General features: G+C 47.2%; 1 protein-coding gene and 1 pseudogene across 3 annotated transcripts in view; one reads left to right on the forward strand and one right to left on the reverse strand.

Annotated features, from left to right (window-relative positions):
• Positions 1 to 16322, reverse strand: part of LHFPL2 (LHFPL tetraspan subfamily member 2) — a 136746-nt gene extending 120424 nt beyond the window's left edge. The window contains exons 1-2 of one of the 2 annotated variants that reach the window (XM_084881353.1): positions 15982 to 16322; positions 3484 to 3559 (exon numbers count right to left, since the gene is read on the reverse strand). The gene's annotated coding sequence lies outside the window, so the exon portion shown is untranslated. Of the gene's footprint in view, positions 1 to 3483; positions 3560 to 15977 lie in introns of both variants that reach the window. The other variant, XM_084881354.1, reaches the window with a different exon arrangement.
• Positions 15517 to 20110, forward strand: LOC311621087 (small ribosomal subunit protein eS17-like; annotated as a pseudogene). The gene is made up of 2 exons: positions 15517 to 15731; positions 19558 to 20110. The product of its transcript is annotated as a small ribosomal subunit protein eS17-like (transcript).
• The last annotated feature ends 6032 nt before the right edge of the window (positions 20111 to 26142 follow it).

The following is a 26142-nucleotide window of genomic DNA, read 5'->3' on the forward strand; positions in this document are numbered from 1 at the left end:
GAGCATGCAGGGACTGCCCGCCAGGAGATAAAGGGGAGGAACCATAAGCTCCAGGGGAGTGGATTTACCGGGAGCCGCTTCCTTCAGCTTCCAAGAGGAACCTGAAAGAACGGAATTCTGGAAGCCTCAGAAACTCCTCCATGTCAGGAATGCTAGAGAGAAACAGAATCATTTAAAACAAAGGGAATTTGCTCGTTATCGGGAAAAGAAGTGGAAGGGGAAGTGTTTTCACTCTCTTCAGCCTAGGTGGAGAAGTTACTTATTCGCTCATCATCCAATGGCTTCCTTCCAACCCAGGCCCATCGTGTACAAAGATGCAAAGGGATAGAACACGGTCCTTTCTTAGCTGAAAGAGGACATGAGAGGGACCACAACACCACCTCCAAACCTCCCGTAAAGCAAGTCAAAGATATGCCACTTAAACCAACTTTTCCTGGAAACAGGAACGTGAAGGTTTTCTTTCAAATCAATAAAACATAGCGTATGGGGCACACCAGCCAGCCAGTCACGTTATGCACTGACTGTGCTCCAGAACCGAAAAAAGGCAAACTCCTCCCAGAGATGTCAACACCTGGGGGCAGCTCCACAGGCCTATTTTGGAGCCTTTACTTCTGTTAGAAGGAGAAAAGAGAAAGGTTTCCCTGAAAACACCAAAGACACCTGGGTGGTATGTGCCCCTCTTTCCTTCCTTCCTTCCTTTCCAGAAAGAGAGAGAGAGAGAGAGAGAGAGAGAGAGAGAGAGAGAGAGAGTGTGCGTGTGTTTGTGTGTGTGTGTGTGTCCATCTGTCTGTCTCCAACTGCAGTCTGCATCTCAGCAATAACAGAAATCACCAGTCAGAGATCAGCATATTAAATGGCCCAGGAGCCTGAGACCAGCAGACCAATTGCTGGGTCCACTAGCTGCCTTTGCTCTGATGGTCCTCAAATGTCCACCCTGGACACAAGGGGCCCGTGGGGGACCGTGTCTCTGGATCAAAGCCAGCACTCCGAAACGGCTACATTACACACCCATCCGGATACACAGTCCACTGCCGAGGCACTGGCAGCCCCATCTTTAGACCGTGACCATTTCACGGTGTGAAAGAAGAGCACCCTCTCAGACGTCCAGAACACAAACTCTAGAAGCTCTAAGGAAACTCAGGAGTGATGTCACCTCTTGGCCTCTCTGACTAGGATGACGTGGGGCCGTGAGGACTCCGCTCCAGAGCTGGGTGACGTGTGCTGAGTGCACATCTGCCAGTGGGAACCCCTGGGTGGAGGGGGGCCAGCTTGATGAGTTGGCCTAACTCATTTCCCAACCGGACTAGAGCGTATTCTCAAACAGGAGGCGCTGCGACAGGGCTCTCCCAGAGGCCAGCGAGCTGCTAATCGGGGCCACTCGGTAAGCGCTCCCTCGTGTGCGGCAGCGTGTGGGCCAGGCGGGCGCCCGCCACCCCGCATTCAACTTCTGCACGGATGGCGCAGCACCAGACAGTGAGCGATGCCTCACACTCCCAAACCCACCAGGAAGCTCCAACACACTCCTGTTTTAACATCTGGGCTTTTAAATCGCAATTCATTTTCTTGGTTTATTTTTCAAGTGTGGCCGGCGAGCTGACTCCATGGAGACTGGGAATTCCTGGGGAAAGCTCAAGTCCTCACTCCACGGGAGCCCCGGGGAGCCGGAGGAACATGAGCAGGGTCAGCTGAGAGCCAGATTTCTGCCGTGTCTGCACCGGGCAGAAAAACACGTGGTCATGGGACTGCTTTCACCTGGGACCTGCTGGCTGGGGCCTCTGCCAGGCCGTGGAAAGCACATGCAGAAACCAAAAGATAACTTCTTTCTCTTTTGCTCCCGTGCTGCACACACCTGAACCAAGCAACTGGAAAGGCTGGATCACGGGCAGTGTTCATGGAAAAACAGGATAGGAAAGCAGGAGCAAAACCTCAAGAGCATGTTCTCCTGTGTGAAAGGAGTCTTTGGTTAGATTTACGTGCCCGCCCCCGAGCTCTGGCTACCAGGAACTCAGGCACCCACCAGTTCTGAAAGGGGCCCAGGCCCCTTCTGGCTCCAACATTCAAGTGAAACACCACCCTGGGGGGGGGGGGGGGGGGGGAGAGGGGGGGGCCGCAGGGGGCGGTGGTAGCTAGACCCAAGCCACAGGAGGACCATTGGCAAAATGGTGTCCAGCCAATCAGCACACCTCGCAGAGAACCCGACGTACTAAGACATATAGGGAGAACAGAAATGAACTGATTTAAAAGGTTTTTGTTAAAATTACTTAAACTGTGTTTTAAAACAAATGCTCGAGCCACTCAGAAATACTTTTATTTCCTCCAGGTTGCTAACTGGGAACGTCGATTGCTTGCTGCCTCACTGCCCATACCTTCAGATCCATGTTCAGTCCCAGGGCGGACCCGCTCCCAGGGTCTGGCTGGCAGGTGTCTCACCCAGGACTGCCCAGAGGGCTGGATGCTCAGGGCCACAGGTTGTCACTTAACACATGACTGATCCCTCCCAGCGCCACTTACGACCCAAGAGGAAAACAATGGCACAACCACTCCTGACATCCTTCTCAATGGGGGTCAGAATCCAAACTCCTATTGACTGACTACATTATGATAAATTCTCAATTAAGCGTGGTAATGTGAGCAAACAGCCATGTAATTAATCCAAAAAGGCACTCTACAAATCATTTCACGGGGTTAGGAATACATTATGTTTTGTACCACAGTTTAGTTTACTGGGGCATTTTCCCCCTCTCAGACTAACATGCATTCATTTATTGAAAGTCTGTTCCATGCCAGCCACCAAGGTAGGTGGGAGCTGGCTCTGCACAGACTGGCGGAAGGAGGCGTGCACAAACCAGCCAGGAAAGCTCACCATGGCCAGTGCAGCCTGTGGTGTGAGCAGGGAAGCAGACAGTTTGATGCATAACAAGTGAAATTGGGGCAAGGACTTCACTGAGGAAGAGGATTCTCACGCACCTATCCAGAGGGCGGGAAGAGCAGTGGGTGGCAAGAAGGCCAGCCATGCCCAGGAGAAAGCCAGCCGGGGAAAGCTCTTCCCCCGGTAACTGCCCACCGGGGCGGGGACCACCTGACCCGTTCCTGAGAGGGGACGCTGCCCTACATTTAAGCATTTTCTTTCTTTCTTTTTATTTATTTGTTTGTTTGTTTGTTGATTTATAAGAATTTTAGTGAGTTTATTTGAGCCAAACTGTCAACATATGCCAGGAAGCAGAACCACAAAGGATTGAGATAATGCTCCGGAGAATGGCGGGTTACATTTCTATATTTTTACATTGCAATCAGAGGAAAGGGACGTAGGTGAGGTACATGAAATTCACTGGTGATAGATTAGGGAGGTGGGACAGAGCGAAGTGGGGAAACCTCTGGGATAGGGTAAGCATTTTCTTTTAAATGAATGAGAACTTTGGGTGGCGATCAGAGTGTTCCCACAACCTCCTCCGAGCACGAGGAGGCCCCGGAGCCAGCCCTTACCGGTGGAGAAGGAGCTGCTTAACAAGAGGCACAGGCGGTGCCGGCCGTGAACTCCAGCATCTGCTCCCCCGTTCACCTGGAAAACAGCAGGAGAGGGCCGCATTGGTGACCGTGGAGCCGCCCGTCTTTAACAGTCCCGGTGCAGACCCGCAGGCCGTGCCTCAGGCTCTCTGGTCTCAGAGCAGGAAACCTGGCGGGTTAAGGGCTTTGGTCAAAGAGCCCTGGGCGAGGATGCTTCTGCTCTAACTCAGCAGCGGGGCGGCCGAGCCAGGCCCTCCCATTACACCTGCGCCCAGTTCCTCCCTGCCACAGCTCCCGCAGAGTGCTCCCGAGGGCTTCCGCTGACAGGAGCCATGCCGCCACGGCCGCAGTCACATGAAGGGGACACCTCCCTGCTCAGGGAGCTGACAGCCCAGGAGACGGAGGTGAAGAGGCGGTGAGCAGGCCTGGAGGCGCCGCCAGGAGCTGGGGTGAGGGAAATGCAGGCGAGGAGCCCCTGGAGGGGCCAGGGGCAGCTGAGAGCTCCTGGAGGCTGTTCGTGTGCGTGGCTGGAGGGAGAAGCGTGCACGGAGGCACACTTTCTAAGTGCCCCGGGTCTGGAAGAGCATGCCCTCGTCCTCAAAACCCACTGGGAACAGCCTGTCGGGGGAGGAAGGAAGGTTTCTGCCGCTGGCCAATCCCCTCTTCCCCCCCGTAAGCAGGACAGAAACAGGATCATTTCCCGAGCTTCTCTCTCAACATGAAATAGATGAAAAGAAAGAGTAAAATAATCCCAAGTGCAATGATGGTGTTTAACCTTAATTTTCAAATATAAACCACCTGGCTTTTCAGTGTATGTGACATGGCCAGGTTAGATAGAAGTATGACAGAAGCATCAAGGATACTAAAGTCCCTACTACACACACTCACACACACACACACACACACATACACTCACACATAATCACATAATCACACACACTCACACACACACACACTCACACATAGTCACATAATCACACACTCACACACACACACACACACACTCACACACTCACACATAGTCACATAATCACACACACTCACACACAGTCACACAATCACACACACTCTCACACACACATTCACACACTTACATACTCACACAAATTCACACACACTCATACACACACACACACACATTCATACACTCACACACACACACATAAACACACACACACACACAGTGAATGAGAGTCAGTTCTGCCTAGTGTCCTCCCGGTTTCCTGGGCTCTTCATGAGCTGCCCCACCCCTGCACCCAGGCCGGCACTCCTTGCCTATCACCCCATCAGTCACACCCTTAGCAAGCTGATCTGTACAAGCGTTTTATGAAATTATTGCTGTTAAGGTATAAATAATTACTGCATTACCTATGGATGCTTACATGTTGAATACGACGTCTAAAGAGAAACATCTCACACAGGTTCCTCTAATGGTAGATTGTAGGCACAGCAGTCAGCGAATTCCACCTTTGGGGGCAGGAACCCTTTCCACAGCCCTCCAATCCCACCACACTGACCATTTCCCTCTTCCCCTGTTTTATAAGGTGACGCTGCCCCTGAGGGGGTGAGGGGGGAGGGCTGCCTGTGGAGGGTGAGGGGCCCTTTTTCCATCTGTCAGCGTTGACTTAGGAAAGGGATGTGCGTGATCCCAGTGTCTGAGCCAAAGTAGAGAAAAACGTGGGGAAAGTCAGCCTCAAGACATTCCTAAGACCTCTGCAGAGCCCCAACGCTTAAATAGCCCCGTTTTTTTTTTTCAAGAAACCTCGAAAGCAGTTAGTAATCCATGTCTGTAAAACCTTCCTAAAAATAACGGCCTCAGAACCGACTTTTTACACTGCTGACCAAGGACTCTCTGACTTGGTCCCATCCAGGCAAGGTAAGAGGCTCTCTGTGAGCTCAGAAGCGCGTGTCCAGATGAAGATGGAAATGGGGCCAGCGGGCGCCAGCCTTCACCACCAGGTACCCAAGAGGCCAGGAAAGCATCAGGGAGGCGCCCCTCCCGCCACCAGCACCGCAGGCTCAGGCGGGTGGCTTTCTAAAGCATGTTCCTCTTACCTGGTGTCTCTAACACCTGCCCGATCAGGACCATCTAGATACTGTGTTTAAAAAACACAGACTCCCGGGACCCACGAGGCCTAGAAAGTGAAAACGGCAGGGGTGGGGTCTGGGAGTGTGTGTGTCCGGCCAGCACCCCAGCAGAGTGTCAGGCGAGTTTTAGAAAAAAATGCTCCAAACGAAACAATAGGTAACTTTTTAAAAACTTGGTAATCACGTAACTTCAAAGTGCTAGGGTGTATGAGAAAAAATGCAGGCTTAATTGGAGGAAGTGAGAGCCTTTTTTATTCAGTTAAATATGGAATATAATCAACATGAATGAGGAAATGAATGTAACTAAAACTTTAGCAAAACAAAACCTCTCCCTTCAACGACATCCTGCCTGGAATACCCTCCACCACCCCGGTCCCTGCAGAGCTGACTCCTGACAGCAGGCACAGCAGGCACAGCGGGCACAGCGGGCACAGCGGGCACAGCCCGGATGGAAGGGGCGGGCAGACAGCCTGCGGGCTCGTCCCCACAGAGAGCAGCCCTAGGTAGCAGGCAACCAAGTCTATGTCAGACCCCACAGGCGCCTCTCTGAGCTCAGCCCCTTCAGCCTGCAGCCTCTGGGGATGGTTCCACAGTCTTGTCCGCCCTGGGCTAATGGGAGGCCCTGCTCCTCGTGGTCCACAGAACCAGCAGCATCAGCATCGGAGCTGGTTAGAATGTCAGAGCCCCAGGCCCCACCCAGCCTGCTGGATCCATCTGCACTTTAAAAAAGATTCCACCTAGCCGAAACCGGTTTGGCTCAGTGGATAGAGCGTCTGCCTGGGGACTGAAGGGTCCCAGCTTCGATTCTGGTCAAGGGCATGTACCTTGGTTGTGGGCATATCCCCAGTAGGGGGTGTGCAGGAGGCAGCTGATTGATGTTTCTCGCTCATCAATGTTTCTCTCTTATCGATGTTTCTAACTCTCTATTCCTCTGTCTTCCTCTCTGTGAAAAAAAATCAATAAAATATATTAAAAATAAAATTAAATAAAAAGATTCCACCTAAATCTTTTGCACATCCAGGTTTGAGGAGCCTGCTTTAAAGCGTGGAGAGTGCCATGCTTTACCCCCACCTGTGGGACGTCCAGGCCATCAGCCCCCCGTGGGACGTCCAGGCCATCAGCCACCTACTTATGCTCCAGACTCTAAGAGGCCATCTTCCATCACGTCTCGTCAGTCTCGGTTTGTCTTGAGGCTGAGGCCAAATCACCATCAGCAGAGCCCAGGGGCCAGCTGACAATCTAAAGCCCGACTGGTGGGCAGTGAAAAGGAGGCAGTGAGTACCGATAGTCTCTTACATTCTCCTCTGGCTCTTACATCTGCCTCCCGGAGAAGGCAGGAGCGGGGGACCCAGGACCATAAATCAGTAGAGACAATCCAAAGTCAAACAATACCGAGGAATGCCGGCCCTCTGGGTTCCAGCACATTGTTAATGAGGTCGAGGTCACGGGTACGATTAGCTTCCTCTGTATCTTGGCACGGACCCCGGCCCTCTGCCCTCCAGCTGCCTACACAGGCTGATGCACCCTTGGTTACTAAGAGGACCAGGAGAATGACGAGGGGAGGCTGAACAGAGAAGCACCAAGCAGTGACTCAAAGCACTGGAATGACTGATGAGCAGAGAGTACGAGGCACAGCATGCCGACATGACAGATGATAGGTCAGAATTCAACGTTAGCTTCAGGCTGAAACAACATGGCCGAATGAGAAAGCTGAAACGTCACCAGGAGAAATGGGAAATCTCGTGGCTGAGATTTTAAAAACTAAATACAAACATATAATGAGCTAGAGGAAATCTAACCTGGTGACAATTCTTGCTTAAAAATGTTTTTAAAAATTTTAAAGACATGTACATTATGTTGACTAGGTAGTTGCTAAGGAAGCTAACATACTCGTAGTGTCCCGGAGTCTAGCTTCCAACCACCAGAGCCCGTGGTCCCCGTAGCATCACTGATCGGACCATCCTAAAGCATTTGCCAGCCACCTCTCCACACCGGTGTACACACTGCCTTGCCACACCTTGTCACCACCACCACCACCACTCGGGCTCGTATCATTCAGCGTGGCCACTAACGGCTACAGCTCTTTTTGGTTGGATTATAGTTTAAGCATTCCACACATCAGCTTAGCTCCCTCTGATGCTGCCCCCCCCCCTTTTTTTTTTTTACTAACCAATAAAAGAACCATATACCTAAGCACAAAGTGAAAAAAAAAATACACGTAAACAGACAAGACAACTTAAGCATACTCATTTACCGAAAAGATTCGGATGAAAATGACCTGCAGTCACCTGTGTAAGCCGGCGCACCATGCTACATATTACAGCAGGCGTCCATGCAGAATCAGTAATTAGGCTGGAAAATTATAAGCTTCCACTACAGAGGAACCCTGAAAAGACTACTCTGAGAATGAGCAAATGACAGAGTACGTATCTGTTGAGACATATTTCTCTATGTAGAACCATCTTCTAGGAATAGACGGCCATTAAAAAAAAAATGGATGTGATTTTAGATTGTTTTTAAAGTTGGGAGCCATGTTTTTCTAAAGTGTATATTTCATATACAAATGGTCAGTTATTTACTTTAAAAAAGAAGACTGCTCACTGGTACGTTTGTCATTCCCAGACTCTCCAGGTTATTCTTTTTAATTTCAGACATTTTGATCCCTTCGAAAGATACATCAATGTCTAATCACTATGCGGTATACCTGGAACTAATACAATATTGTATGTCGACTATAATTAAAAAGTAAGTTTAAAAAAACAAATAAAATGCTAAAAAAAAAAAAAAAAAAAAAAAGAAAAAAAAAAAGAAAGAAAGGAAAATTTTGATCCCTCTGTTCAAAAGAAAAAATTTTTAAGAAGTTAATGCGTCCCAAATAAGTGTGTGCCATGTACCACTTATCGGAAGATGAAATGAGGCTACTGTCTGTGCCATCGCAGCCACCCTTAAATTACTGGCTAAATGCCTCAAAACTGGAAAACAACATATGAAACTCAGCCCGACTGCAGCTGCCCCCGGAGAGAGGAAGCTTGAACTCCAGGTGCCCCTGACAACACGGCTGGATATGGAAAGAAAGAAAATGCTGAACAATAGGCTCAGCAGAGGAAAGAGAGCCCCTCTAATCTCCGGGCATGCAGACAAGTTGCAGCCAAAGGGCTATTTAAGACCTCGCCGCTAGTCCAAGTTCTGCTGAACACAAACCATTTTTAAAAAAAATGTCAGTAGAGTGCATATTTAATGCAGTACTTCTTACCAATCAGATTCCGTACTTACCAACCAAACAGATGTGCGCACATTTAGATATAGAAAGGAAACACATCAGATCGCACCGACGACGTTTATGCAAACGGACAGAGCACGCCCCCCGTGTCCGGAGGAAGCTGCCCACTCTGGCTGTGGGACACAGCTCCCAGGCCTGGTTCCAGCCCCCCAGCTTTCCAGGGTTAGTGACCGTAGTTATACAAACAGGAATTTCCATTTCTTTTTCAAGACAGAGAACTGTTGCATAATGCACGTACCACAGATGTTAGCTGATGTACAGTGTTGTCTCACACACACACACACACACACACACACACACACAAACAAACACAAACAAAAAAACCACCAACAACAGTTTTGTTCTGATTTTAAAAGCAGCATGCTACTTATTGAAATTCTGGAAAAAAAAGGAAAATAAGAAAACAGTCACCTGTGACCCCACTAGTCCAAGGTAACCAATTAAAATGTTAGTCCACATTCTTTGAGTCTGTCTGTGGCTACCAGAGTGCCCTTTAATGGCACCCTAGTTAGAGAGGCATGGGTGAGGTGAGGCATTATTGCTGGTTACACAGACTGACAATGATTGATACTCCCTACTGGCCTTCCCCTCAACCCACAGCAGTAAGAGGAATAATGGTCTGGTTGTGCACAAATCAAATACTACCACCTGCAATTCAACAAGCGTTCATTGGGGTCTACTTTGCACTCTTTTATTTATCCCACAAATGAATGAAATTCAAATTAACAGCAATAGCCCCGGAGGGCCATATGGTAACTTCAAATAAAAAGGCGGATAAGCCTTGCCCCTTGTGGACATGAAAACAAAAGTCAGGCCGCCTAGTACACGTTCTCAAGGTTCCCGGTGAGAGCCCCTTTTGTGGTTTGCAGACAGCTGCCTTCTTGCTGTCTTCACGTAGAGACCAGGAGACACCGACCATCCTCTCTAAGGTGGAAAAATTAATGCTGGGGAGACAGGAGTGTTGAGCAGTTGCAGATAAACACGTGAGAACCACAAATATGTGTGCAGCTGCCCACCAGCAATCCAGGGGTCCCCAAGAGTCTGTGCACTTTTAGGATCAGAAAGATTCAATTCACAACCAAATGTTCTTAGTTCCACAAAGAGGGGGTGCTTTAAAAGACGGTATACCAACTGCTATAACACCCTAGCTTCATACATCATCAGCCTGCATGGCAAATACGGTATTACCTTATGCAACCAACACCTTATTGAACTATTCTGTGCATAAAGACACAAGAAAAGAACTGCTTTTGTACTAATGTCACCTCACTCAGGGTTAAACATCGTTGTGACCTTGCTAAAACCCTCAATGCTCTTCATTCAGATGCTACTCTAACTGGGTGCAGAGTTTAGTACTTATTATTTGAGAAACCACGTGAAGAGTTTTAGAAGTTAGTTTGTTTGCACTGACCTAAATAGAACCTCAAATGTTCAGCCTCACTAAACACTTTGGAAGCCTTATTTAACTTTGACTGAAAAAATGTTAAGTGTCAATAATGCCACTTTAATTGTGGTTTGTAAGTCAAAATCAGAACAAGCCCACAGGAAGAAATAAATCAAAATACACTGAAGGTTCCCCTTCCTTGCCTGTCAAATCAAGGTCAAAGTTAGGTGTTTCTCTTGACCTAGCTGGTGGTAATGCAGTTAAAGAAAGCATGCAGATAACATACATACCTGTTTGGCTATGTTCAGTATTTTATAAATGCACACAAAACTAGTTTACATTCTCTGCAAGTGAAGGCCATCTTACAAGGGGGGGTCATAGGTGACTGTTTTCTTAAAATACAACACATCCCCGCAGGTTAATCAGCTCAGGCTGCCATACCAAAGTACCACAGACTGGAGGACTTACACAACAGACATTTATTTCTCACTGTTTTATATATATATATAAATATATATAAAACATATATATATGTGTGTGTGTGTGTGTGTTTTATATATATACATTTTATATATATTTTTTGTTATATATATATTTTGTTTTATATATATATTTTGTTATATATATATATATATATATATATATATATATATATATATATATAAAAGCCTAAGCGACCGGTCGACCAGTCACTATGATGTGCACTGACCACCAGGGGGCAGATGCTCAATGCAGGAGCTGCCCCCTGGTGGTCAATGTGCTCCCACAGCCAACCTCCTATGGTCCTCCCCCAGCCTTGCCAGCCCCAATCAGCCCCCGATTGGGACTAAGTAAGACAGTGCAGCCAGGCCGAGGGACCCCACCTGCGCACAAATTCGTTGCCCGGACCTCTAGTTGTATTCATAAAACATGTGTGTGCCCTGGGATGTGGGTTGGAGAGTACCAATTTTATCAGTTTACATCCCAGCTGTTTAAATGTGTTCAAAGCCATTCTACACACATTCCTTGTAACTATCTCAGTTCAAAAGAGCATAAACAGATCTCACAAAGTCTACAAAATAACACCAGTAAGGGCCTGGTCATTTAAGATCAAGGTCAGGAGCCTGATTATCCCGTCAGGCCTGTTGAAAAGATGAAAGGAAAGAAATTCAGTTGCAAGGACACAGATGACTCTCTATTTAGTAAATCTCTGCAAAACCAGGCAACCACTTGCCACTTCTGTGAATATAATTCCATCTTTCATCTCTAGCTCCAGACCTCTCTTCCTGCCTGTGTAGCCAACTCTCTGCCAGGCATATCTCTCTCTCTCTCTCTCTCTCTCTCTCTCTCTCTCTCTCTCTCTCTCTCTCTCTGGCTCTCTGGCTCTCAGTTCAGTTTTGGATTCAACTCAACTCACTACGCCTTGCCATCTCTCCAAACCGAGGTTCTCCACAGCTTACCTCAGTGAATGGCACCATGACCCATAGCAGTCACCCTGGACTCCCCCACTTCCTACATGCCCAGCCCCGGAGATGACCAAGGAAGTGTGGGGAGTCTCTCCAGATCTGCCCCACCCCTCACTCCCACACTCCCCCTCAATCCCCTTGGGATTCCTGCACCCGCCTCCAACCTCACGCAGCTCTGTCCCCTGCCCTGGCCACCTTGTCAGCTAGCCCACCTCGTGGCCACTGAGTTCTTCCCAAAGCACAACATGATCACCTCGTTCACCTGCTGCAAATTCTCCATCTTCCACACAGCTTCTGAGATAAAGGTCCTACTCCCCGGCTCAGCACCCAAGACCCTACAGCCGATGGTGCCTCCCTGACAACCATGCCTCCAGTCCAAGCCACTACCAGGGCGTGCCCTCTCTACCTCAGACCTTTTCAAGCCTTCCAGACTCCAAATATGTGCATTATTGCTTCAGGCATTACTGTGGTTTTAAAAGTAGTGAAAAACAGAAGCAAAACCTTAAAGGTCCATGAAAAACCAAGTTTGCACTCTTTCCTTTTAATCTTTCAGTCATGCCTTCTACCACTCGAGAGCATCAACTATCCCAAATGCCAGACCAGACTCTTCCCTGGACACAGGTTTTATAAGTTGATGATAAGAGCTGACCTTTCGTTCCTTCTTTGCCTTGCTAAGTCTGGGAAGGCTCACCTCTGAGAAAAACTGCTGCTTGCTTCCTTGGCACGTTGGCTGGTGGTTCTGGTCAGCCACGACTCACATACTGTACACATACTTTTTAAAGAATGTATTTCTTATTGATTTCAGAGAGGAAGGGAGAAGGGGAGAGAGATAGAAACATCAATGATGAGAGAGAACCATTGATCGGCTGCCTCCTGCACACCCCCCACTGGGGATTGAACCAACAACTCAGGCATGTGCCCTTGACCGGAATCGAACGGGGGCCCTTCAGTCTGCAGGCTGACGCTCTATCCACTGAGCCAAACCAGTTAAGGCTGGACACATACTTTTATAAAGCACAAGAAGAAATGGGCTCCCCTGTGTCCCTTATCCCCATGGAGGGCACAGAGGACTGGCTGCCCCCAGCCATTTTCCCTCCTGCTCCCCTCTAACCAGGCTAGCTTGTGGGAGAGAAGCGCACCCAGCAGGCTGCTTTCCAGGGGCAGACTCTCCTGAATCCAAAGGGAGCATCCAGGGTTTGTGGAGGTCCGCTGCTTCCCCAACTAAATGTGTGCTCTGAGGGCAGAGGCTGCCCCTGGGATGAAGCCTAGCCCCTGGGAGAGGCTCCAGGGGTGTTTGCTGAAGGACAGGATAGAAGAATGGATGACTGAGCAAACAGGCATTCCTCCCAAATCAGAAAGACAATATACAGCCTACTCCCCGGGCTCAAAAAATACAGGCTTGCTAAGAGTGTCTTTTGTTTACTCTGCTCTTAGGTACAACCTTGGTAAAAACAAAACAAAAAACGGAACAATGTGTCATTAACCTCAAGAGATACTTTAAAGTTGCTCTCCGGAATAAATTCTGGAGATTAGATATTGACTTACTATTTGTATCTTTCTAAGAGAAGTAAGCATTGAGTACAAACTCAATGCTTTTAAGATTCCCAAGAGAGGCACTCACAATGCCCATCACTAAAGTGGTTTTTGTTTGTTTTTTTGTTTGTTTGTTTGTTTGTTTGTTTGCCTCGAATACAATTTGGATATTTACTGCGGTGGGCCCTGGAACCTGAGAATTTGCCATTGCAAGAGGGCAGGGAAGCCTGGAATTGCACACCACACCTGCGCTCTGGTCCTCAGGTCCACACAGAGCCTGCACTACACATTTCCTGGAATCGGAGTTCCAGAAAACACTGGCCAGAATGGGCCAAAGGATGCAGCCTGCAAGTTCTAGGAAGCCCCTGGTGTGGACTGCCAGGGCCATGGGTACAGCGGAGCTCAGGGTCTGCTGTAAGTTGCTCCCTCTGAAATCAAGGGCCCTTACATTCCACCTCTCAGAAAGGCACTGCTTTTTCCAGGCTGTTTGGAATACTTGACAACCACCATTAACATTGCTGAGTACTTAGCCCAAGACACCACCCCAAGTCCTACACAAAAGTAATCATAGTTAACCTTCAAGGTGATCCTTTCACTTGAACTCTTATCACTACCACTTTACAAACAAAGAAGTCAAGGCTGACATTAAATAACTTGCTTTCATGGCACTCTGGGGCCTCAACAACCTCAATTTGGGTCTCCTATTTTTGGTCTCCTACTTTGTCAATTCTTGGCAATAAAAAAAGTTGAGAAACTATATATATCCATATATACACATATATATACATATATACATATATATAGCTTCTCAACTTTTATATATACACATATACATATATACATATATACATATATACTTATATATGTGTATACATATAGCTTCTCAACTTTTATAAATATATATGTACGTATTCCTCATTAAAAAGAAATATGTACTTTTCTATATATTGTTTTTCTGTCTCTACATGGACTTCTCCTTCCTGCCTTGCCCGAACACTATATTCCGTAAAATCTCTTTAATCATCAGTCCACGCATCTCTGTAGGCAGATGCCTTCCATTCTGGGCCCATCACATGGATGAACAGTCTACATTTTACCAGAAGGCATCACATGGCTCTCATCCACAAATATCCTTGGTTCCTTCCTATTGACAAATTACTGATTTAGGTATCATGACTCAAATTATATTCAAGAGTGTTTATTTGCAGTGTAATTATTCTTCCGAATTGGGCCGCTCTGAAGGCAGAGGATTCCCGCTCCCCACCCCCATCTTCTCTAGTGAGGCGCACTGTCTCCTTTTTTAGTATACAATGTTTGCTGCACCCTTTGCAAACCACAGCAGCCACACACCTGCTCTCCCTGTGGCTCCTTGGGGAAAATGTTATTGAAACATCGGGCTTTATCTGGTATTACTTCAAACCCCTCAACTATCATCTCATCAGCATCAGATTCCTGACATGGATGAATAACGAGGCTATCACAGTGGGACAGCAAAAAGGAAATGAGAATCTTGGGTTTTATTTCTTCTCCCTCTCTTTAAAGCATTTCATCTCCCCCGCCAGCATGCGTTCCCTATCTCTTAACTTTGAAAAGGAAACTTTTTTTTAAAAGAGGACCGGCAGAAAAGATGCGGAAAGGACAGTGCCAAAGAAATGAACATTCGATCGTGGGAGCGGGTGAAGTAAAAGTAACCTGCAGACGACAAAGGTCCCACAAAGGTCCCGTCCCAGGGGTGACTCAGGCTGCACTCCCAGGACTGGGCTCTCCCTCTCCTCGCCCCTGGCCCTCCCCGCCCCTCCCCCTCCGGTTCAGGCACACTCGTCTAAGTAAGAGGCCGCTTGGCGATTTCCAACCGTTTCTGCTTGTCCGTGTGGGTCACTGATGGCAACCTACAGGCACGCACACAATCCAAGGAGAGAAAACGGGAAATACAGGAAATGCCCGGGATGGGAGCGAGGATTGGGGGGGGGGGGGGGGGGGGAGGGATGGGATCCGACCCCGTCTGGACTCCCATTGAAAGAGCTCGTGGACGCTCCTGAAATTCACGACCCGCCTGAAATACAAGTGGAACGGGATGGTAGGGAAAAAGCACACTAGACCGCTGAGTGGAAGGGGGGGGGGGGGGGAGACACACTTTGTATCTAAAAATACCCAGAAACTTACACAGTCTCCCCACCGGTCCTTCGCCCCACTGGGCTCTGCCCACCCATTCCAGATGTGGTCTTCCCCACCCGCCGCCCTCCCCTGCAGCCCGCACCCCAAATCACTGGCTGCCCACAAACATGCAGCCCAGATCCGAGGAGCAGCTGATGTCTGTGGCCGGCGTGACCCGCAAGCCGCAGACCAGGCCCCCGGGCGCGGCCCCAGACCCGCCGAGCTGCGCCCCAGACCCGCCGAGCTGCGCCCCAGACCCGCGTGCCGCCGGTCGCGCCGGCTTCCCGGGGATCGCAGTTCCAGGCACAACTTTTTTCCACTCCTGCCGCCGGCGGCCGCGGCAGTGAGGGCAGAAACAGCCGTTTCCCCCCTTTCCCCGGGTCCAACACCCGTCCCTGCAGCTCCCCGCCCGGTCCCCTGCCCTCCCCGCGGGCTCCGGGGCGCCGGAGCGGAGTTCCCGCTCCAGTGGCCGCGCACCCGTCCGGGCTCCGCCGGCACCACCGCGGGGACCCCCAGCCCCGCCGCCCGGGCCGCCGCTCCTCCTCCCCGGGCGCCGCTCCCCTTCCCCGGGCGCCGGGTTCGGCTCCACTCACCGCCCGGCTCGGCGTCCGGAGCGCGCAGCCTGCCCAGCGGGGCTTCCCGTTACGCCTCCCGCAGCCGCTCCCGGGCCCTGCCGGCGCTCGGAAGGAGGAGGAGGGAGAGGAGGAGGGAGGAGAGAGGCGGCGGCGGCGGGAGGAGGGGGCGCGGGGAGGGTGGGGAGAGGGTCCGCGGTGGGGGAGGAGGAGCGGGAGAGCCGGAGCGCCGACCTGGGCCGCCGCCGGAGCGCGGAGGGAGGAGACAGAGGCGGGGGCGGAGGAAGAAAGCGGCCGCCGCGCCTCCCCGCCCCGGACCGGCCCCGCGCCGCTGCCCAGTCACCATCGCCGCCCGTCCCGCTCTCTCCCGGGCGGGCGGGCGGGCGTCCGGGGGCGGGGTGGGCTGGGGACTCCCCCGGCGCGGGCGGGCGGGCGGGGCAGGCCCGGCCTCCGGAGGGGAGTGTCCTGCGGGGCCCGGGCGGTTGGGGGAAAGGGGATCCCCGGAGAAGGGGTGGGGGCCTGGGAGCGGGTCGCTGCGCCCCTCCGTCCGGCGGCGCCTCCGGAGCCCAGTCCAGGCCCCCGGGCGCGCGGGGACCCTCCGGGGACTGAGTGGAGACCCGGCTCCCGAGTGGAGCGCAGCGCCCGGGTGGCGTCGGGGCGGGAGGCGGACTCCGCTCCGGGGGACAGCGGGCCCGGAGGGCTCGGGGCCGTCCCCCAGGCCGGGGCCCGGGCGGGAAGTGTCCGATGGGCGATCCCGGGAATCCGAAGCCGGAGCGGGGCTGCCTGGACCCTGCGCTCGCTTTCCTCTCCGGAGAGGACGAGCGCGCGCGGGGCTGAGTTTCCCTGACCTGGGAGTCTCTGGGTTAGGCATTCAGGGAGAACCGTCTGGAAGGATGTTTGTAAACAGACTGCTTGGGGATGACTATCCTCCCTGCCTCAAATTGAGGTTTCAGGGTGAATTTCCTAGGCGACAGCCCCAAAAGAATCCTTGCGCAGAGAGGGAGCTCACTAACAACCAACACCGCCCCGGAGCAAAGAGCACAGAGTTCAAGGGCCCGCGTTAAGGTGGCAATAGTCCTTGTGATTTACAGGTAGGGGGGACTCGGCACTTAGCCAAGCAAACCCTTCTTCTCTTTTTCCCTGCCTCCTGTCCCTGACTTCTCAGCCCATCGTCTGGGACACCTGCACCCAGTCGCGTGACCTCTCCCCTGCATTGCCCATAGGCGATCCCATTGATTCTTCACTGTCAAGGTCGTTCCTGTAGCCCCGTCCTCTGCAAGACCACTGCCTGGTTCTCGGTGCTCTCTAGAGGCATCGTGTTTCCAGGGGCCTCCTCCTTGCTCCCCTCTTTGCCCTGGATCCGTCTGTACAAGCCTACAGGTTAAAGGTTTGCTGAAGCAGGCCACTTCCTGTTCTAGAAGCACTCTGACACAGAACAATTCTGAATCACTGAGAAACTTTTCTATTCCAAGCCACCTACCTCCCCACTCCCGCTCCCGGGAGCTGGGTGCTCTCACCAGCCAGGCATCCTCTCCTCCCCTCGAAGGTTCCATACTGTATCCACGCGGGAGTTTCTGATGCTCTTACCAGAACCGGAATGCTCTCTTCCATCTCTCTCACAGCCAAGTCCCCGCTTATCTTTATTGCAAATGAAGTTTGTGATACAACATTTCTTCTATAAAAGGATGTGTGCGTTCTTCCCATTTTTTTTAAAATCACACACTAGAAATAACAAGGTTTATGGGGAAACAAACTACTCAAAAGCTACCATGTTTCCCTCCAAAAATAAGACCTAGTGCATGGAAAGATAAGACATCCCCTGAAAATAAGACCTAGCGCAACTTTGGGAGAAAAAATTAATATTAGACACTGTCTTATTTTCGGGGAAACAGGGTATGTAACGTTGCAACCAGAACACTTAAGAAAACAGCAACCGTTCCTGGAGCGGTGAACACAATTCAATATACAGATGATGCGTTACAGAATTATACACCTGAAACCTATATAATTTTATCAACCAAAGTCACCCAAGAAATTCAATAAAAACTTAAAAAATAAAAGTCAAAATTTTAAAAAGAGAGACACCAGGGATGCCCTCGTGCACAGGAGAAACCATGTGAAGACACAGTGCGAGGTGGCTCTCTGCCACCTGAGGAGAGAGGCCTCAGAAAAAGACAACCTGCCAACACCATGCTCGTGGGCGTCCAATCTCCAGAACTGAGAAAATACCTTTCTGTACGTTAAGCCGCCTGCTCTGTGTATTTCGTTATGGCAGCCCTAGCAGATTAATGCAAATAAGTACTTATTGCAGGCCTAATGCACAAGGCTTGCTGGGACAGTCTTCACAACAGGGATGGAATTATTCGAAGGCCTAAGTCTTATATTTCTTTGCATCCCCCAAATATCTAGTGAAGTTCCCTTGGTAGAACAGGACTTCAGTGCACGCACACAAGCACACGCGCGCGCGCACACACACTCTACCCCAGTAATCGTTCCAAAGAACCATTCCAGCAAGAATTTATGAGCCATGTTAAATTCCTAAGAAATATTATAGTAAACATAAATATAGGGCCTGACCTTTATGAAAAATGAGGTAATGGATGAGGAGGTGGAAAGGAAAGCTGTTTGAGGGTGCAGAGTTAGGAAGATAAGCACAAAATGCACAAATAAGAGGTACATTCCCTCTTCCCAATAAGCTTTTCCAAGTTAGAGCTCATGGCTAAATCAATCCAGGAGTGAGTGGGCATCAGGCATAGCACTGGGTGCTCTCCACAAATCGCATCTTGCTGTGTTTTGCTTGCAGCGGCTCTTAATGGTGCAAAATATGAGGTGCTGAGAACAATTGCATGTGGCCAATTCCACCACCCCATTTTACTAATATCCTTTCCCTAATCAATAATGAATGAGCTAATCTGTGCTACATATGCTCTCATTACAGAAATATGCCGGGTACAGAGCAGACTGTACTTACTTCTATGCTTAAGAAGCAGACTGTACTTCATTCCGCACATCCAGTGAGCACTCACCATGTGCCAGAGACAGTCCAGGCACAGGGATGCATCGGTGAACCAAGAGAAACACAAAAATGTCTGCCTCATGGATGTGGATACTTGAACAGGGCATCACAGATGGTTTGTATTATTTGGTGGTGTTACACATTTCATATGGATGCAACTTGAATTGATGCTGCAACTACATTTTATTCTCTTTTTCTAAAATATATTTTTATTTGATTTCAGAGAGGAAGGGATAGGGAGGGAGAGATAGAAACATCAATGAAGAGAGAGAATCACTGATTGGCTGCCTCCTGCGCACCCCACACTGAGGACCAAGCCCACAACCCAGGCATGTGCCCCTGGTCAAAATTGAACCCGGGACCCTTCAGTCTGCAGGCCGATGCTCTACCCACTGAGCCAAACCAGCTAGGGCTATCTTTTATTCTCTTTGAGGGCTAAGGTTGAGCCTTATGTTTTTGTATCTTCACAATGTTTGACATAGCAAAGGCCTACTTGGGATGCGTAAATTAGGGAATTTATACCCATGTGTCCCTTGTGCTATTAAATTCACAGGAGAACCACTTGGGATCTACAACTAAAGTTTTCTCAGGCTCGTTCACCAGGGACCCACCAAGACGGGCCGAGTTCATACCAAGACAGTGAAGAAGACAGCCAGGGCCATCATAGAGCAGTACCTGGGCAATGACTTCCACACCAACAAGCGCGTGTGCCAGGAGATCGCCGTTATCCCCAGCAGGAGATCTGCAGTAAGATAGCCGGCGCTGTCTGTCCCACATCAGATGAAGCAGATACAGAGAGGCTCTCAGAGATGTATTTCCATGAAGCTTCAGGAAGATAAGAGAGGAGAGATAATTATGTCCCTGAGGTCTCAGGCTTGATCAGATCACGAAGTTCATTCTGAAATGAAGGAAATGCTGAAACTCCTGGAGTTTGGCAGTCTGTCCAGCCTACAGGTCACTCAGCCTACCATTGGAATGACGTTTAAAACATCACCTGGAGCCATGTGAATCTTCCTGCTGTGCTCTAACACCAATAAACCATCTGATGAATTAGGAGAGCTAAACGTCAGCAACAACAACAAAAACAAAGAGTTTTCTCAGAACCATGTTTATTGCTATTTGGGCTCAAATCGAAGCAAGTATCCCCAGATAGGATCATTTGGACCGGAAGAATAGATCAAGTACACTTCGTAGGAATCAACAAACTAAGGATTGGAAGGGAAGAAAGAATAGAGAAGGAGAGACAGGATAAAAGGTATAGTCTGAGAAGCAAGTACCTGCTCCGTTCTCTGGACAGGCAGACAGGGGGAAAGAAGGGTGACAGCAGAAACTTTGGGAGATGGTAATGCTGCTTCTATCATGTGCTACAGCTACATTTTCAAGAAACACTTGCTATGAGGCATAAATGAAGAAGAAATTAAAGGGAATCTGCCAAGTTTGGTCAAATGACAAGGTCTTGGAAGATAATTATGAGCCATCGGATGGGCCATAAGGTAAAATTACCCTGGGCCTGGTGAAAATGTGATTCCGAATGTAAGTACTTGCCTGTGCAGATCACTCAGTCTCCTGAACATTACACCCCACCTGGTGTAACTTACAGCAACAGGGCAGACATTTTCCACCTGTGAACGCTTTGTTTCCTATTCTGAGAAGGAATCTGTTTGGGATTTAAATAAAATCACTTACAGCAGACACATTTGATGCATTTTCACGATTGTTTGCATGCGAAAGATTAAATTTGCGTGTTCACCTTCAAAACACACTACCTTTCAAATCCACCACTACCCATTTTGAGAGACTGAAATTTCCTTATACTGTGATCACAGAATTTTAGCGCTAGCCACAAGCTTGGAAATCAATGTCCTTTAAAAATCACATATAACATTAAATTATTTCAACTGCAAATATCTTCAGGGAAACCAGCAAAATTGCAGTTCACCAACTAGGGGTCCTATGAAGAATCAGTCTCTTAAAATTATCATTCTGCTCTTCTTAGTCCATGGGTCGAATTGTATAAAGAAGCCATCTAAAATTATAAGACTCCATTTTCCTTCCCAGGTATGGGTGGAGAAATGGCAATTTTGAGCACAAAAACTTGAAGGGCTCTTCTGATTTAAAAGGACTCTGCCTATTAAAGTCAGTGTTCTGGTCTACGGGTGACAGATGCCATGTCATATTTCAATTTCTGCTTCCAAACTGGCACTTTTTAAGTTAAAAGTGAGAATGAAGGCTGTACATACAAAAAATAATTTCCTCCATTTTTATTGAAATCCTGTTATCAAGTTGTTAGGGTGTCTGATAAATGAGGATAGTTAAATGTCCCTAATTAGGAACAAGTATTACAAGTACCAATAGGCACATAACAGGCAGCAGGGGGACCAAGTCAAATACAAGGGGTCATGAGCTCCTGATAAAGAAAATCTCAATGCTCTATAGAAAAAATACGTCCATTTTCCACTCATATCTATTAACAACAACCTCAACAACAGAGCCAAAGAGAAACACAGCCCTCAAAATGCACCTCGACTAAGTCATGGGAGAAACAAACTCTCAGAACTTTGGGCATTTCCTCTCTCCTGGTAAAATCTGAGGACTGTTGGCCACTTTTATCTTCAGGCCACGGTCTCTCCCTCTTGGCCTTCCTTCCTTCTAGAAATGAAGCAATAACTTTAATTTGCCACTGACTTCTAGAGCAGGAGTCTGCTTTCCTGCCTCTGGTTCCAAAACTCGACTCCACGTGACTCTGGTTAAACTCAACCCAAGAAGGTGCTCCGCTCATTTCCTCCTATTATGTCACCACCACCATGAACAAATCCATCTGGCCCTCATCCAAATGAACTTACCCCTGAAGTGAGGTGGAAATTTCCATATAGTGAGAATGTTTTACTGCAATACCACTTTATAGGTTGCATGCAATTTATGCAACATTCTTAGCCGCTCAATAACATGTTAACGGGCAAACGCAATTCGCTAAATCTTTACTTGCTTCCAGTCTTCACCTGCAGACGTTTTTTCTGGATTACAAAACTTTCTCTCCGAAGACGTCCATAATACAAAGACTCTTGGGGGATTAGCTTCTAAACGGTATTCCTGACAGGCGTGAAAGCACCCAGAGAAAGAGCGCGTCAGCCCTTTAAAGCGGCCGGGCTGTGCCTCTGGCCCCTGACTTGTGTTTCTAGCTTTGTCTTTTTCTATGATGACTTGTGTGTTGCTCTCAAAACTATTACCCTCATTAGTGCCTACAATAAAATTTGAAAAATGCTCACTCAGCATGATTTAATAGCAATGTAAAGACGAGAATTTGAAAAACTACTGCCATTTTTTTATTTTTTTATTTATGCACTGGAAGAGGATGCTTGTCCTCATCTGGCCCAGACTAAAAAATGTAGTCTTCAATCTGAAAACCTTGCCTGTAAGGAACTTTTTCCTCTTACTTTCTCTGCCAGTCCTCTTCCTTAAAACAAGAAGCACCAGCGTGCATATCTGTAAAACTACCAATACTTGGGCACCTTGTTTTCACATACTGCTAGAATTAGAATGTATATTATTTTCTATTGATAATAAAAACATCGAGTATTATTAATTTTCCTGACTATTTCCAAATGGCCTTGGGGTGGCTCGTTATTTAAAATAACAGGAAGTAAAGGATCTTCTTAGCAAGGTTCCGTTGACCATAGCTGAGCATTAACATTAGCTCTGGGCTTTCCAGAGCCAAGGTAAGAACGACATGCAAAGAATAATATAGTTCCCACGATCTGGTGAAAGAACCATAGTTGATCCTCAAGTTAGGCAAACTTTTTCCTGGCACTGACTTCTGAGGGGAATTGAATCATGGAAATTCTTACAAAAGAAACACTGGACAATCTACACTTCTAGGTGCAGCATCTTCACTGAGAGAAAGCAATACGCTCCTGCCCTGTGGAGCAGAGAAGGTAAAAAGTTGACAAGAGATAACAGAAGTGTCTAGACTGTGTTTCTATCTTGGCTGAAACTGCATTACCTGAACTTAACGTCTGCCTAGACTCTGGGACCCCCAGGATACTCTCTGTGACCCCAATTAAGAAAAGAAAAATGAAGGAATCTCAAACAAATTATGCAAACAAAAACCAACAACAAGACGACATTTTTTTCATTGGCTTCACAAATCTTTCTCAATTCTAAATCCGTTATTTCACGTAGAACCTACTTGACAACTATGACCTGAGTTTATGTCAGAACAACCTTGGGAAGGGATTCAATGAAAACAAGAATTAAGAGCAAGGCCAACCTACACTATTTAGATGAGTTCTAGTTTTTCTTCCAGCAGAATGGCATTGTGCTATGCTAATTACACAAAATAATGTTCTATAACTTTTAAAGTCATACAAATGAGAATAGCATAAGCCATGTAATTAAAATGAACCATAAAACTAGTTTTTATTGCTGAAGAGTAAGATCTTTAAATATTCTGTCAGATTTTGCTGGTAGGCAACTGTCTTAAAAGTAGTTTATGTAAGCCCTGGCTGGTGTTTTCAGTGGTTAGAGCGCTGACCCAGGAGGGTCACAGGCTGGATTCCCAGTCCAGGACACATACCTAGGTTGCAGGCTCAATCCCTGCCCCTGGGCAGGGCAGGTGTGGAAGGAAACCAATCCCCGTGTCTCTCTCACATCAATGTTTTTCTCCTTCCCTCTTTCCTTTCCTCCCTTTCTCTCTCTCTCCCATTCTCGCTAAAGATCAATGGGAAAAAAATAGCCTCAGGTGAAAACTTATATAAGTTCCTCTTTAGTTTCCTAGAGTGTCATGAAAACAAAAGTTTGATATTAATTAATTCAAATCCCTCCACTACCTTGTAGTTTGTTTTCACTAGATACGTGATAAGGAAAGATCATAGTTATGAAAAGACCATGGGTTCTCATTTCCTAGTGACTGAGTGTGAATTCCACTTGCTCCACGATTACTTACTAAATAATTTTAGGCACGTCATTTAACTTCTCCAAAATTTAGTTTCCATGATGATGATACTATCTGTCACATGGGGATATTATGACTCTTATCTGGTTATTATTATCAATGCTAGTGAAGATCTCTACTATAATGCCAATATATAATAGTGCTTAATAAATATTTATTCACTCCTTTCACCTCTATATTCCTGCAAAATAATTTTATCCCAGTTCAAAAGGACATTCTTCCCAATTTGCCAATTACATAGCTTTCCTATGCTTTTTTAAAAAAAATGATATGAGAATCAAAACACTGAGGCACTGGCATAAGGATAGACATCTAAATCAATGGAATAAAATTGAAAGTCCAGAAATAAACTCTCACATTTATGATTAACTGATATTGAACAAGAGTACAAGACATTTCAATGCAGAAATGTCTTTTCAATAAATGGGACAAGTGGACATGTGCATACACATGCAAAAGAATGAATAAAACCCCTAACACACACCATACAAAAATATTAGCTCAAAATGGATCATTGACCTAAATGTCAAAGCTAAGTTATACAACTCCTAGAAGAACATATCGAAGTAAATCTTCATGATCTTGGGTTAGGCAATAATTTCTTAGGTATGACATCAAAATCACAAGCAACAAAAAAACACACCCATAAATTGTACTTCATAAAAACTAAAAACTTTTGTGTGACAAGAGAATACCATTCATGTGGGGAAAGGGAAAACCATAGAATAGATGTAAGTATTTGCAAAACATGTATCTGATAGGGAAGTCAATAATGAAAAGACAGTCCAATTTTAAAAATGGGCAAAGAATCTGAAGAGGTAATTTTTCCAAAGAATTATACAAATGGTCAATAAGTACCTGAAAAATGCTCAACATCATATTTAATGTGGTAATGCAAATGAAAACCACACTATTTGTGCCAGTATGAAAAAGATAAAGAAGACAGATAATAACATTTGTTAATAAGAATGTGGAGAAATTAAAACCTTCATACCTTGCTTATAGGATTGTAAGTAGTGCAGCAACTTTGAGAAACAGTTGCTATTTCCTTAAAAAGTGAAACATAGAATTACCATGTGTTCCAGACATTCCTCTCTTGATATATGCTGAAGAGAAATAAAAACCTGTCTACAGAAAAACCTATACACAAATGCTCAAGCAATATTCTTCATAATAGACAAAGTGAAAAGCCAGATACCCATGAACTGATAAAGGAACAAGCAAAAAGTTGTCTATACATTTATTTTACTATTCATATATTAATACATTCATTTCATTTTCAGCCATAAAAATAAAGCCCTGGTTTATGCTACAATCCAGATGAACTTTGAAAACGATATGCTAAGTAAAAGAAGCCAGTAGCAAAAAGCTGTATGTTGTATGATTTCATTTATATAAATGTCTAAAATATGCAAATCTATAGAGACAGAAAATAGATTACCAGTTGCCTAGGGCTAGAGAGGAGGTTGGGGGTAGAGGGAAGTGAGATGTGTTTGAAAATGTGTGTAACTTATTTTGGGGAGGGGGCAAAAGTGTCCTAAAATTAGATTGTGGTGATGGCTGCTCAACTCTTAATATACTAAAACAACTGAACTATATATTTGAAATGAGTAGATTTTATGACATGTGAGGAATATCTTAATTTTAAAAAGAAATTAAGACCCCCCAAAAATGCTAGGAGAAATGGTTGTGCTATTCAGAAATAACTGCAGTAAACATCTGCTGTGTGTAAGAGGGATACAACCATAACTAAGCATGAACTCCATCCTCAAAGAATCTAAAATCCAGTGAATGGATGTAGTTCAATGAAGAGCAATGCCTATTTTAATTGCCAGTGGGACCAGAATTAAATAAAATAGCTTTAATATATAACATTCATCTAATACACTGTACTGAGCTTAGGGACATAAAGTGTGTCTGTCCCAGTCCTTTACAGGCACCCAGGCTTTAGGAATGAGAGAGGTGGATCTAGGTAAAAGCACTGTTCCAAAGACAAGCACAGGTGCCGCTGGAGCCCGTCAGCACTGGAAACAAGCAGTGGAAGGAGAGCCTGTCAGAGAAGGTTCCTGGGAGTTAATTATGATACTGTTTCTAGGACAGGTAGAAATTCAGAAGGTGCAGGTAGGGTACAGTCCACCCAGACAAGGGAGGCTGCACGCACAAAGGCCCCCAAAGCAACCGAGAGCTCGTGATGGGACACAGGGAGAGGAGAATT

Source organism: Pipistrellus hanaki, assembly GCF_964339955.1.
Source record: "Pipistrellus hanaki genome assembly, chromosome: 4".
NCBI classification, from domain to species: domain Eukaryota; kingdom Metazoa; phylum Chordata; class Mammalia; order Chiroptera; family Vespertilionidae; genus Pipistrellus; species Pipistrellus hanaki.